Genomic DNA, 14,147 nt, shown 5'->3' with positions numbered 1-14,147 from the left:
TTTCTAAATACAACTTGTACACCTGGAAGTTATTGCTTCATGTACTGCTGAAGCCTTTCTTGAAGGATTTTGAGCATTACCTTACTAGCATGTGAAATGAGTGCAATTGTATGGTAGTTTGACCATTCTTTGACATTGCCCTTCTTAGGGATTGGAATGAAAACTGACCTTTTCCAGTCCTGTGGCCACTGCTGAGTTTTCCAAGTTTGCTGGCATATTGTGTGCAGCATTGATTTTTTTGAGTACAGCATTTTAACAGCATCATCTTTTAGGACTTGTAAAATCTCAGCTGAAATTCAATCTCCTCCACTGGCTTTGTTTGTAGTAATGCTTCCTAAGATGTACTTGACTTCACACTCCATGATGTCTGGCTCTAGGTGAGTGATCACATCATTGTGGTTATCTGGGTTGTTAAGATCTTTTTTGTATAGTTCTTCTGTGTATTCTTGCCACCTCTTCTTAATCTCTTCTACTTTCGTTAGGTCCTTGCTGTTTCTGTCCTTTACTGTGCCCATTTTTACATAAAGTGTTTGTTCCTTTGGTATCTCCTATTTTCTTGAAGTGATCACTAGCTTTTCCCATTCTGTTGTTTTCCTCTCTTTCTTTGCTTTGTTCACTTAAGACTTGCTCATCTCTCCTTGCTATTCTTTGGAACTTTGCATTCAGTTGGGTATATCTTTCCCTTTATCCTTTGCCTTTTGCTTATTTTCTAAGCCATTTGTAAGGCCTCCTCAGACAACCATTTTGCCTTCTTGCATTTCTTTATCTTTGGGATAATTTTGGTCACTGCAATGTTACAAATCTCCATTCATAGTTCTTCAGGTACTCTTGTCTATCAGATCTAATATCTTTAATCTTTGTTTTAGCTCACATTATAATAGCTAAAAATTTTCAATCTCACAGTCAACCTAATATAAATGGTAAAAAGCTGAAAGCCTTTCCATTAAATTATGGAACAAGACAATGATGTCCACTCTCACCCCTTCTAGTCAACATACATTTGGAAGTCTTAGCCACAACAATCAGAGAAGAGAAAGAAATAAAAAGTTCAAAATCAAAAGGGACAAGGTAAAAATTGTCATTATATGCAGTTGACATGAAGTCTCCACACAAATGCTATTAGAACTTATAAAGGAATTTAGCAAAAGTCCAGTGTTCTTGTCTGGAGAATCCCAGGGACAGAGGAGCCTAGTGGGCTGCCGTCTATGGGGTCACACAGAGTTGGACACGACTAAAGTGATGCAGCAGCAGCAGCAGAATATAAGATTAATACACAGAAACATTGCATTTATTTATACTAATAATAAAATATCAGAAAGAGACAATCACTGAATACTTAGTCCAGGCCCTGGGCAAGGAGCAGAGTCAAACTATCCCTGCCCTTGCTCCCTTCCTTCCGACTTTTTGGAATCCGGGTCTTCACTTCTGTGACTTTACCCTGCTGTCTTTTATCTGGGTCTTATGCATAGTTATTCCTACTTCTGGAAATTTCTTCCTCTTCACTTAGCCACCAATTTTGAATCCTTTCCCAAGGGAGGTCTTCTCTACATCCAGGGGTAAGCTGGATTCTCCTTCTAGAGCAGTCATAGCACTTTTTATGTTTCTCACTGTAATATGTGTCATATTTGAATTAAATGTCTATTTTCCTTGCTAGCTAACTAGTCCAAATCAAATCTGTCTGGCTTACTGCCTTTTTTAAGCCACTGGTTTACTGTAGGATACATGGAAGGCACTCATTAAATACTAAGTGAACTTAGTGAAATTGAATCACTAAAGGCTGATACGTGTGAGACAACAGGTAGCAGATTTGCATGTAGTACATAAATGATAAATTAGTTCACTTCATAGGCCCTCAACTACTCAAATAGCTATACAAATATCTAATTGCTACCCAAGTTGATCCCTGAAGTTGACAAAAAAGTAAAAAAGAGAAATTCAATTTGGGTCTCCAAGGAGCTCAGCAGCACTTGCCTTGCTGAGAAGTCTCAAATAGCTAGAAAATTCCACTCATGAGCAGCTGACCTTGCTCAGGACTCATGATGCAGGCAGTGCTTGGTGATAACATTTCCTGGAACTGATGCCTATCTGCTCTGTGTGCGGCTCGAGGGCCTTGTCTTATTCACAGAAATACTGAGCCCCTGGCAGTGCAGCATAGCCTTGAATCCTGCTTATCCGGGAAGGAGAGGCAGCAAAAGGCTGTGAGAGGGGCCACTGCTCCAGTAGCCCAGATTGGGCCCTGGAGGTACGGAACCATAGCCTGGACCCTGCCTGCTCAGACATTGTCTTTTGTCTTGTTGTTGAGAGGCTACTGCCTGTTTTCTGTATGGTGAGATCACTCAGTTCCCTTTCCTCTGTGCTGTGAAGAATAAAAATATGAAAAATCTTACCTCCTTGAACCAGACATCCTGTAGTACCTGTGCGACAATTTGAAAAGATTGCTCAGAGTGAAAAGGACAATTTTGTACTCAGAAAATCATTTCCACATTCTCAATGAGTTTTTTAGTTATCATGACCATATGGCCATAAGGAATCATGCATAAAAATGGCAGGGTTTTCTTAAAACCAACTTCCCATCACCACCTGCAGAGCAGTAGCCTTACTGATACAACAGGGATGGGCAAACAGCTGGAGCTAAGAAGAGTCTATACATTTTTATATGGTTACCAAAAAAGTCAAAAGAGGACTAATATTTCCGGAAAGGGAAACTTAGATGACATTGACATTTCGGTGTCCATTAATAAAGTTTGCTTTGGATGGAGCCTTCCTTGCTTGTTGAGGGTTTGTTTGGCGCTGCTTTCCTGTCTCGAGAGCAGAGGTGAAGAGTTGGACAGTGACCAAATACGACTAGGAAAACCTAAAATATTTACTGTCTTGCTGTTTACAGAAAACGATTGCTGACCCCTATATTAGAGGGCAGGTCAGGTGGTCTGATATTCCCATCTCTTTCAGAATTTTCCACAGTTTGTTGTGGTCCACACAGTCAAAGGCTTTGGCATAGTCAGTAAAGCAGAAATAGATATTTTTCTGGAACTCTCTTGCTTTTTCCATGATCCAGTGGATGTTGGCAATTTGGTCTCTGGTTCCTCTGCCTTTTCTAAAACCAGCTTGAACATCTGGAAGTTCACGGTTCACGTATTGCTGAAGCCTGGCTTGGAGAATTTTGAGCATTCCTTTACTAGTGTGTGAGATGGACTGAGATTGTGTGATAGTTTGAGCATTCTTTGGCATTGCCTTTCTTTGGGATTGGAATGAAAACTGACCTTTTCCAGTCCTGTGGCCACTGCTGAGTTTTCCAAATTTGCTGGCATATTGAGTGCAGCACTTTCACAGCATCATCTTTCAGGATTTGAAAGAGCTCCACTGGAATTCCATCACCTCCACTAGCTTTGTTCGTAGTGATGCTTTCTAAGGCCCACTTGACTTCACATTCCAGGATGTCTGGCTCTAGGTCAGTGATCACACCATCATGATTATCTGGGTCGTGAAAATCTTGTTTGTACAGTTCTTCTGTGTATTCTTGCCACCTCTTCTTAATATCTTCTGCTTCTGTTAGGTCCATACCATTTCTGTCCTTTATTAAGCCAATCTTTGCATGAAATGTTCCTTTGGTATCTCTAATTTTCTTGAAGAGATCTCTAGTCTTTCCCATTCTGTTGTTTTCCTCTATTTCTTTGCATTCATCTCTGAGGAAGGCTTTCTTATCTCTTCTTGCTATTCTTTGGAACTCTACATTTCAGATGCTTATATCTTTCCTTTTCTCCTTTGCTTTTCACTTCTCTTTCTTTCACAGCTATTTGTAAGCCCTCCCCAGACAGCCATTTTGCTTTTTTGCATTTCTTTTCCATAGGGATGGTCTTGATCCCTGTCTCCTATACAATGTCATGAACCTCAGTCCATAGTTCATCAGAAACTCTATCAGATCTAGAAATAGATGGGGAAATAGTGGAAACAGTGTCAGACTTTATTTTTTTGGGCTCCAAAATCACTGCAGATGGTGACTGCAGCCATGAAATTAAAAGACACTTACTCCTTGAAAGAAAAGTTATGACCAACCTAGATAGCATATTCAAAAGCAGAGACATTACTTTGCCAACAAAGGTCCATCTAGTCAAGGCTATGGTTTTTCCTGTGGTCATGTATGGATGTGAGAGTTGGACTGTGAAGAAAACTGAGCGCTGAAGAATTGATGCTTTTGAACTGTGGTGTTGGATAAGACTCTTAAGAGTCCTTTGGACTGCAAGGAGATCCAACCACTCCATTCTGAAGGAATTTCTTTGGAAGGAATGATGCTAAAGCTGAAACTCCAGTACTTTGGCCACCTGAGGCGAAGAGTTGACTCATTGGAAAAGACTCTGATGCTGGGAGGGATTGGGGGCAGGAGGAGAAGGGGACGCCAGAGGATGAGATGGCTGGATGGCATCACTGACTCAATGGGCGTGAGTCTGAGTGAACTCTGGGAGTTGGTGATGGACAGGGAGACCTGACGTGCTGCGATTCATGGGGTCGCAAAGAGTCGGACACGACTGAGCAACTGAACTGAACTGAACTGATATTAGAGGGATGGGGATTTGTTAATTGACCCATCCTATATTTACCAGAGACTTACTCAAGGCCTTGTTTTGTGTTTCTAGTAGGCTGAACTGAATTTCTCTTTTGAGGAAAGATATGTGTCCAGAGAGCCCTGTTTGCTCTTCATCTGCCCTCCTCCACCCTCCTTCACATTAGGGTATGTGTGTGTGACAGTCATAACCCACAGAACAGAACTGCCCCTGCAGGAACCCATCTCATGATTCAGCAGAGATGGTCGAACTAGGGCTCAGATCTGCTGCCTGCACATCACTGAGGTCATCTTCCTTTCCCAGGGTCCTGGCTTCTCACGATAACCCGACAGGATCTTTTTTCTTTTTTAAAGGGACTCACATGTCTGTGAGAACTATTAAGCAAAGACTCTTGTCTGATCCTCTCAGTGCAACTTTGATAGGCCTTGCTGCCCTCCACTGGCCTCGCTCACTTTGCTCTTTCCTCTGCTACAGTGCACCACGTGCAGAAGTAAGACTGTCAGTTTTTCCATATCTTCCAGACCGTGAGTTCCTGTAGGGTGGGTTTTTTGTATCTCTGCGTTATGAGCATTTGTTAAGGGCAAGACACATGGTTGATGCATGCCAAATCTCGAAGGAATCAACAAAATCTGTGCTTCTCGTTTGGAGTTACAAGTCTGGGGAGGTCATGGCAGTGTGACAGGAAGTCCCTGCAGACACTGATGATGCATGGTGTACCTTTCTGGGTATTAATAGTACTTAAAGACCTATGGCAAAAATCATGATTTTTATATTTAAACAAGCATGGCCAGGTTACATAGTAAAGACTCTGACTGTTTAAAGATAGAGCACAGGCTTCAGAGAAATTGACCTGCTTGCAGTAGTCATTTGAGGGTGGAGTCTACCTCACGTCCCTGGAATAGGAAGGTGGGTAGCAGTTACAAATCCATTCATTCCTACGCTTAGAGCTCTTTGGATAGAATTGTCAAAGAAGGACTAAAATATATTTCTGCAAGTCCTGAATGTGGCATTATTAACAGTGGGGTTTGGGGCAGTCAAATCAAACCTTCTGCTTTGTGGAGGAGGCAGGAAGGTGGAAGAGATAGACCTTTGGTCGGACATGGCTAATTCAATCAGTACTGACAGATACATCATGCAGATGCATCATGTCATGAATCCTCAGACATCCTTTTTCAGACTTTGTACTATGTACTGTGGATCTTTAGCCCAAGGGGTCCTTTGAGAATCTGCTAAGGGCTGTAGATTCTGGGAAACTGTGCTATTAACTTGAGTGTAGAAGAATGATACTTTAACTTAATGTTTATCAGAATCTTTGCTGCCAGATGGGGGAACTTAATCTCAGCCAGTTTAAGCCTATTCCCTGGGAGTGACTAAGGCCTCAGGAATATGGGGAAAAGTAAAAAGTGAGTTAATGTCTGCTGAGGTGTGTGGTCTGGATTGTTATCCTAGATCCCATTGTCCTTGATTCCTTCTGGTCTTCAATGGTTTCTCCAGCAGTCACTTAGAATCTGTCCCTCACAAGCAGTCTCTCCTGTATGTCTGCTTCCTCTATGCTAATCCCTTTTGGGGTTTTTTGTTCCTCCCCTGATGCACTGGGCCACTAAAATCTGGATGGAGCTGGCTACAGTCCCTGTCCACTTCCTTGTTAAATTCAGGAGTATTAGGGATTCTGCAACATACACCAAGCTTTTGCACAACTCCATCATGTCCATGGATCTCAGGTTATAACCCTCCCCAAGTCTTAAGTCTGAAAAAGGAGGTATACTATTTTCAGGGTGAATGGAGATGAGGAGGAGAGGATGAAATGAACCATTCCTATTGTCTGAATTCCCAGCGAGGGAAAGGAGGGGAGAGACAGGCTGGGTACCAGTGTGTAGACATTCACTGGCAGCAGGCGGCCGCTAGCATTCAAACACAGTCACATGCCTACTGTACTGTGTAATTCTATAGCTCTTTTGGCAGTGCTTACAGGCACGCTCTCTCTGAGTGCTATTGATTTCTTGAGGAAAAGAGATCAAAAACAAGTGTTCTACTTGGTGTCCTGTGTTTTCTGGGGGAAGTAAATAGATTAGCCAAATTGGACAGACAAGATCAGGGCAGAGAGAGAAGAGGCTCTCTGAACTGTATTCCCTGAAATGGGATCTCTTATTTCCACAGGGGAAATAAAATGATTGGGTAGGTCAGGGATTTGTGCTGTACTCAATGTACATTTTGTTTCCATCTCAGCTTCATGTTGTGAGACTCAAACCTCTCTGCTCTCCTTTGAATTGCTGTTTGATACCATAACTCTAGTGGCCTGTATCTCAACCATTCCTATTCCCCAAGCTTCCAGGACTGATTGTCTCTGTGTTTCTATATTGCTTGAGAACCAAACTGTCCAGTAAAAACGTTTTGTAATGTTATAAATGTTTGAACAGTTCTCTGATGTTAAATACCATAGCTTCTGGCCTCATGTGGCTTTTGAGCACTTGATATATGGTCTAGTATGACTGATTAAAAATGTACTTAATTTCAATTGAAGTAGTCACATGTAACTATTTGTTATCATGTTGGGCAGTATAGTTTTAGACTTTTGCAGTACCTCTAGTGTGAATTAGTGGCATCCACACATACCACCTGGGATTGGGAGATTGTTAGAAATATAGTACCTTGGGGCTTACTCCAGATCTACTGAACTAGAATCTGTGTTTTAACAATGTCTCCAAGCAATAGGCTGCACAGTAAAGCTTAAGGAGCAGTGCTTAGAATGACTGAGTCTCAGGAAAAGACATGGTATCAATTGGGGTAAATTGGCTTATGTTGCAGTAACAAACAATCTCCAAATCTTAGTGGCTTAAAATAAAAAAAGTTTTACTTCTTACTGACACTTCATGTTTATTATGAACCTGAAGGGTCTCTGTTCTACATCATTCTCTCCAAGCCCAGGCTCATGGGCCAATACTCTCTGGATGATTTTCCATTGCTGCGACAGAAAGGAAAACAGAGTGCAGTGAATTCTGTCATTTCTATTCACATTTCATTGGGCAAAGCAAATCATATGACCACACCTAACTCTAAGAGGGCAAGGGGCAATCCTATGAATCATATGCCCAGAAAAGGGAGAAACAAATATTTGGTGGACATAGTTGATGAGCAGCACTAATGATTGCCATACATAGCAAGCATTATTAGATCTTTTTTGTTTTAACATCCAGTTTTAAGCATCACCATTTCAAGCCTGGACTTGTGGTAGCTTTCTAATGGGTCTCTCTGTTGTCCTTCCTTTCTTTACATCTCTGCCACATTAATCCTCCTAAGGCATAGCTCTAAGTATGTCATTTCTCCACTTAAAACCCTTCACTGACACCTCATTGTCCACCTAGTTAAATAAATTCCCTTTAGCATGATGTAGTGGAAAGAATGCTAATTTATCTGTGTGGCCTTGGATAGCGTTGCTTAAATTTTCTGAATCTCAGTTTTTCTCACCATGTAAATTGGAGATAAAAATACCTACTTTCAAGGGCTGCTACGAATCTTAAATAATATGTATAAAGTGCCCAGTGCATTAAACATTTAGTAAATAAGAGCATAATCATTATCATGAGCTCTTAGGGCATACTGTGCATAGCTATATGACAATATGTATCTAAAACATATTGAAATGACCTATTTTGAGTTTCTTTTACCTAGTAGATTTGATTTCTTTAAGTGTAGGAACTGTGCCTTTAACTTTACAACTATTGAATTTAGTACGAGACTCTGTATGTGGAAGGTTCTTATTAAATGTTGTTCTATTAATGGTACATCATTAATCACACATTTAGAGCTTGCCTCACAAGGTTGTCTTACGTGTGTATCCAGTGTTACAATTAAGCTGTACCACTTGCTCCTTCTCAAATGAACAGTGACTTTCTCACCTCTGAGCATTTGTGCATGATACTCTGTTTCTGAAACATACTTTTTCCTTATGCTACCTTAGCCTTTCAAAAGCTTACTCATCACTCAAGGTCTGCTAAAATGGCAACTTGGAAATGAATATTTTTCTAATTCCTGCAGGTGAAAGCAACATCTCCATTCTTTGAACATCTGTAATATTCATAGAAGAGTTCACACAAGAAGGCCGTTCTCTGGGATTTTTCTCTGGAAAAAAAAATGGCAACCAGGGAGTTCTACTAGGATGGTAAAGTTGAGAGCAGAGACAAGGGGAGCACTCCAGACTGATTAGGAAGGAATTATGTATTTTTAGATGACTGAAGTGTGGGGATTATGGGGAAAGAAGGCAGAAACAAGGTGAGAGAAACAGGAAGGTGCTAAAGGAGACTGGTTTTGCAGGCCATGGTAGGAAATTTGACTTTTATCCTTGGTCAGTGGAGATGGCTTTAAGCAAGGAAGTGACATGGTCATATCTCTGACTTGGAAGAATCAGTTTATTGAGGATGACTTTGAAGAACCAGTTTTTTTTTTTTTTTTCCATTTAAGATGCATGATTTTATTGAAGTTAAAAAAATTTGTAACCAGACAGAATAAAATAGATAAAAATGTTATAATCTAACTATATAATGTTCTTTCATTCTTGGTAAATCACTAAAATATAACAAAGGATTGTTCTCTATGCTAATTTTTAAGGTTGTCCAGTTAAACCATTATTTTCTGATGTGAAAATAGGTATTTAATAATTGACCTCCAGTTCTCTATGTAAAGTCAGTTGGCATTCTCTGTGTTTTCTGATCATGGTATTTTTCTCCTTTACTTGTGTAATTTATTTCTACCACCTACCTGTCTAGGTTTGTCATAGCCTTTGAAAAAAGCTAGCCCGCATATTAAAAAGCAGAGATATTACCTTGCCTACAAAGGTCTGTATAGTCAAAGCTATGGTTTTTTCATTAGTCATGTATGGATGTGAGAGAGTTGGACCATAAAGAAAGCTGAGTGCTGAAGAATTGATGGTTTTGAACTGTGGTGTTGGAGAAAATTCTTGAGAGTCCCTTGGACTGCAAGGAGATCCAACAGTCCACCTAAAGGAAATCAGTCCTGAGTGTTCATTGGAAGGACTGATGTTGAAGCTGAAACTCCAGTACTTTGGCCACCTTATGCGAGGAGCTGACTCATTGGAAAAGACCCTGATGTTGGGAAAGGTTGAAGGCCAGAGGAGAAGGGGACAACAGAGGATGAGATGGTTGGATGGCATCACCAACTCAGTGGATATGAGTTTGAGCATACTCTGGGAGATGGTGATGGACAGGGAAACCTGGTATGCTGAAGTCCATGGGGTTGCTAATAGTTGGACATGACTGAGCAAGTGAACTGAACTGAACTACCTACCTGTCTCTGGAATATATATGCATTTTCAGACCTTTTCTTAAGCTTTCATTCCAAGCATCATCATCATCTTATAGCTTCAGTCATCTATCAATTAGAAATTACATTTGACTTTTTAGGAAAAATCCCTTATCTTAATAGTGGCTTCAAAAAGATAGAAGCTTAATTCTTATGTAAAAGAAGTCTAGAGGTGGATATCACTGTTTTATCAGGGACTAGGACTTGTATTTGTTTCTTCTACCATTCTTGGCCAGTGACTTATATTCTCAAGATTACTTGTTACAAAATGACTGCTGGAGCTCCTGGCATCACATTCCTACTTCTGGCAGAAGAAAGGAAGAGACAGGAAAGAATGAATGCTTCCCAAAAGTTTCAAGTAATACATATTCTTATAATCATTGGTAAACACTTAGCCACAGGGCTACAAAAGAGGTGAGAAATGTAGACTTTTATTCTAAGTGGCACTGTGCCCAGTTAAAAATTTATTTTTTTAACTGAGAAGGAAGAAGAGACTTGTGAAAGTAGGAAGCTGGCAGCTTATAATATAACATGTTACTCAAGCCTTCATTATAATACTTATTTTTTTAATTGGAAGACTTAATATTCCATTACCATATATTTGTCAAGAATTCCATCCTACAAAGTCCTACTGGTGTCTTTTTGTCTTATTGCATTTAAGTGTCAGTTTCAACTTATATATTACTTGCACTGTGTGATGCATGCACATCTGCTCATCCTGCGTATGATAATTCTTGGTTAGAGTCCATCCTTCTTATTCTTGACCTTCAGTCCTCCATTTCAACAAGGGAGAGAACAAGCAGGAAGTACTGTGCAAAGTGAATGCCACACCCCAGATATGTTTCAGTAGACATGCCTCAGTCAATACCCGGCTAAATGAGAAAGCCATTATTTTCTTTGCCCAAATTTATTTGTTCCAAAAGTACTCGGTTTAGATGTTTTTTTTTTTTGGCAACTTTGCATCCCTTTGACCCCTTCTCATGCTCTCTCTGTGTGTCAGAAGAGAAGTCAGAAACTACGTTTATCCTTGTCCTCATCCCTATATTGTTCCAGTTTAGAATTTGCTAATGAAAGGAATTTATACAAGATTTGCAAGCAGAAGAGTGGGAGAAGCCATGTTATCTGGAGATCTTTGCAAACCCAGAGCAGCTTCCTGGGGGCTATGTGCCCTACACACTTTCCTGCCTCAAGGTCAGCTATAGCTGCTGACGAGGCTGCCCTTGGGTGGCAGTTCTCTGATTCCACTGGCAGCTTTCTATTCCTCTGCTCCCCTGGATCTTCCAATGGCTGTATAATTCCTTAATTCCTGCATTAGATGCTTTATATCAATATAATAGAGTGGCTTCTCTTTTCCTAAGTGAGCCCTGTTTGATATATCCTCTCTTCCCTGAGTCATTTGGTTACAAAAACTTCAAAGGCTCTTTTGTTGGTATACTGTTTATATTGTCCAGCAGATATATGCATTTACATTGCAGATGTCCTTTAAAACTATGTATATATGAATATTGAAATATATAATTGTATCTTATGTGATTATATATTACAGTTTATAATATTGCCACACTATGGACTGTAGCTTGCTAGGCTCTTCTGTACATGGGATTTTCCAGGTAAGAATACTAGAGTGGGTTGCCATGCCCTCCTCCAGGGGATCTTCCTAACCCAGGGATCAAACCCATATCTCTTACATCTCCTGCTTTGACAGACATGTTCTTTACCACTAGCACCACCTGGGAAGCATATATATATATAAATATTGAAATATATAATATAATTATGTCTTATGATTATATATTATAGTTTATGCTGCTGCTGCTGCTGCTAAGTTGCTTCAGTTGTGTCCAACCCTGTGTGACCCCATAGACAGCAGCCTACCAGCCTCCCCCGTCCCTGGGATTTCGAGGCAAGAATACTGGAGTTGGTTGCCATTTCCTTCTCCAATGCATGAAAGTGAAAAGTGAAAGTGAAGTCACTCAGTCATGTCTGTTCATAGTGTCTTATAAATATATTTCTCTCACCATCAACCCCCTGCCCCAGCCTTGAAGGATTGATTTCCCAGAGTACTAGAGAATACCTAATACTTGTCACTTTAATAACATTATGATAAGAAGTTCTCCCACTTTGCTTTGTAAAAAGACATTAGGAGTCAATAGTGAGTTAGGGGGTAACTGGGGTAGTGATGGAGTCAAAAAGTGACGACTTTTCTCCAAGCCTGTGGGACTCCAACCTGAGTTCTCAGCCCTGCATTCCTACTACAGCTAGAGAGCTCAGCTTCCATTGGTTGATGTATGAGTGACCACCCAAGATTTCATTTGACAGAAAGTATTCACTGCTTAATTAAAAATAAAGTTGATAACTGCTACTTTAAAATCTTAGTTTTTAGATGTGTATTACAAGTCTCAGGCCCTTAACTTATTAGCCATGTGTCCAAGTCATGAGAACTCTCTGAGTTCACCTTCCTTGCTGGTACAATAATCCCAGTGCCAAATAAATGCCCATAAATGTGAAGACCTATACCAGTCAAGGGTCATGTCCTCAAATGCCCATAGGGTTAGGCCAAGGACATAAATGAATGACATAGACTAGCATGAATGGGAAAGCATATGTCCCAATGAAAAGGGGCATCCTCAACTAACTGTTTTTGTTAACATTAGGGAATGTGTGAAATCTTTCCATTATTGAAGAAAATCTGGAAATATGGATTTTTTGGAGGGGAATCTCAGGATTTTAAAATTTTAATACTAATTTAACTTTTAAAAGACCTGTCAAAGCATATTAGCTCATTTGTGTCTTCTTTGTATGATCATTAAGTTACACAAATGTCAATTATTATTGTTTTTCATGGGCCTTGGAAGCTGTTGTTTAGCTTTTCCTGTGAGCCTACCTATACCCTTGCTTCTGGTATCATAGCTTCCCCCCTTCACCCAGTCTGGCTGATAGTAATTTCCCATCCACCAGGTGGGTATTTGACTGAAGTTGGGCTAATCAGTTTCTTTCTAGGGATCAGTCTGTGGACTTCATGGGAATTAGAGTAACCTTCCTCACTTGTGTTACTCCACTGATCTGAAGTAGGCCTAGAGATGCCAGTGGCCGTATTCCTTAGTGACTTGGTAGAACTTCAGCTGTGTGAGTGGATGAAACTAAAAAGCAGAGGTGAAACAGACTAAGTCTTGGCAACACTGAGTCAGGGAGAACTTTTTTTTTTTTTACAGCTCTTCTTTATTCCTGAGAATTACTAAAAAATATTAATATTCCTTCTAGCCACAAGGGCCAGAAGATTGCCTTTTGGTTTGCTTATAATGATTTGAATTGAACTTTTCTCAATAGTGCCTAACCAAAAGACCTCATACTACTATAAGCATTATTAGAGGTAAAATTTCATTATCCATCATTAGTTTACAAACAAGGCAAAAGTGAGTTTTTGGATTTTGAAAAACTATACTTGAACTAAAATTAGTTTTGGAGAGTTTAAGAATTGTAGTAAGAGACGTGGTATTTGGAATAGTGCAAAGGATAAGCACAAAATGAAGCTTTCTATTCTCATAGGCTGTGGTATGCACTGGCCCTTCATATGTTCTCTGCAATCTGTTGTCTCTTCATAGACTTGTTGAAAAAAACAATATGAGAGTTGCATGTTAGGAAGCTTCCTGGTACCATTGTGTGGATGGTTCAATAGATTTTTATTTTCCCAGGGTGGAAACCAAGAGCACAGATCTAGAAGAAAAGACTCACTAGGCTGTGACATTATCCATCTGAGATAAGTACCAATTTGATGAGAAGATGAGAAATAATGCCTCACAGTACTTTGCTAGATATGTGTGATGTGTGTAACTAAATAGGTGTTTGTCTTTTGCTAAATATATCTTAATGGCACTTAAAGTCAAGCTTTGAGGGAGAGAATTAGAAGACATTGAATAATCTATAGGATTCACACATGAAATAATATACAGGCAAAACATAATCAGGAGTTGAAATGCCTCTCACTTAGTATAGTGGGAGTTTATAAAGCCTGAAAGGTTAAAGAATTGATACTGGTAGGAAAAATTATACATTAACTTTATGACACTTCATTAAGATGTAGTGTTTTCTGAATGTGTGTGGTTACTTTTATTTTAAATACTGTCAAAGTGAGCAGAGATTTTACAGAGAAAAACTACCCTAGAGATAGGCGAGCATCCTGCTGGGAGCACAGTTACACAAATGTTCCTCAGAGCTGGCAGAAAGCCCAGCAGTGCACTTCTAAGCATTGTTTAAGGTGCCTCAAGCTCCTTC

General features: G+C 39.9%; 1 long non-coding RNA gene across 5 annotated transcripts in view; it reads left to right on the top strand.

Annotated features, from left to right (window-relative positions):
* Window positions 1-14,147, top strand: part of LOC147370916 (uncharacterized) — a 432,430-nt gene that overhangs the window by 207,976 nt on the left and 210,307 nt on the right. The window contains exon 4 of one of the 5 annotated variants that reach the window (XR_015165608.1): window positions 8,595-13,686. The exons of the other annotated variants lie outside the window; for them this stretch is intronic. This is a non-coding gene — a long non-coding RNA (uncharacterized LOC147370916). Of the gene's footprint in view, window positions 1-8,594; window positions 13,687-14,147 lie in introns of those variants that run through there. 5 annotated transcript variants of the gene reach the window in all.

The sequence above is a fragment of the Bos grunniens genome, chromosome 6, assembly GCF_055505025.1.
Source record: "Bos grunniens cultivar Pamir isolate PY7600 chromosome 6, Bosgru_T2T1.0, whole genome shotgun sequence".
In the NCBI taxonomy this organism is placed as follows: Eukaryota; Metazoa; Chordata; class Mammalia; order Artiodactyla; family Bovidae; genus Bos; species Bos grunniens.
Note: the sequence above shows the minus strand (reverse complement) of the source record. Positions and strands in the feature narration are given on the sequence as shown.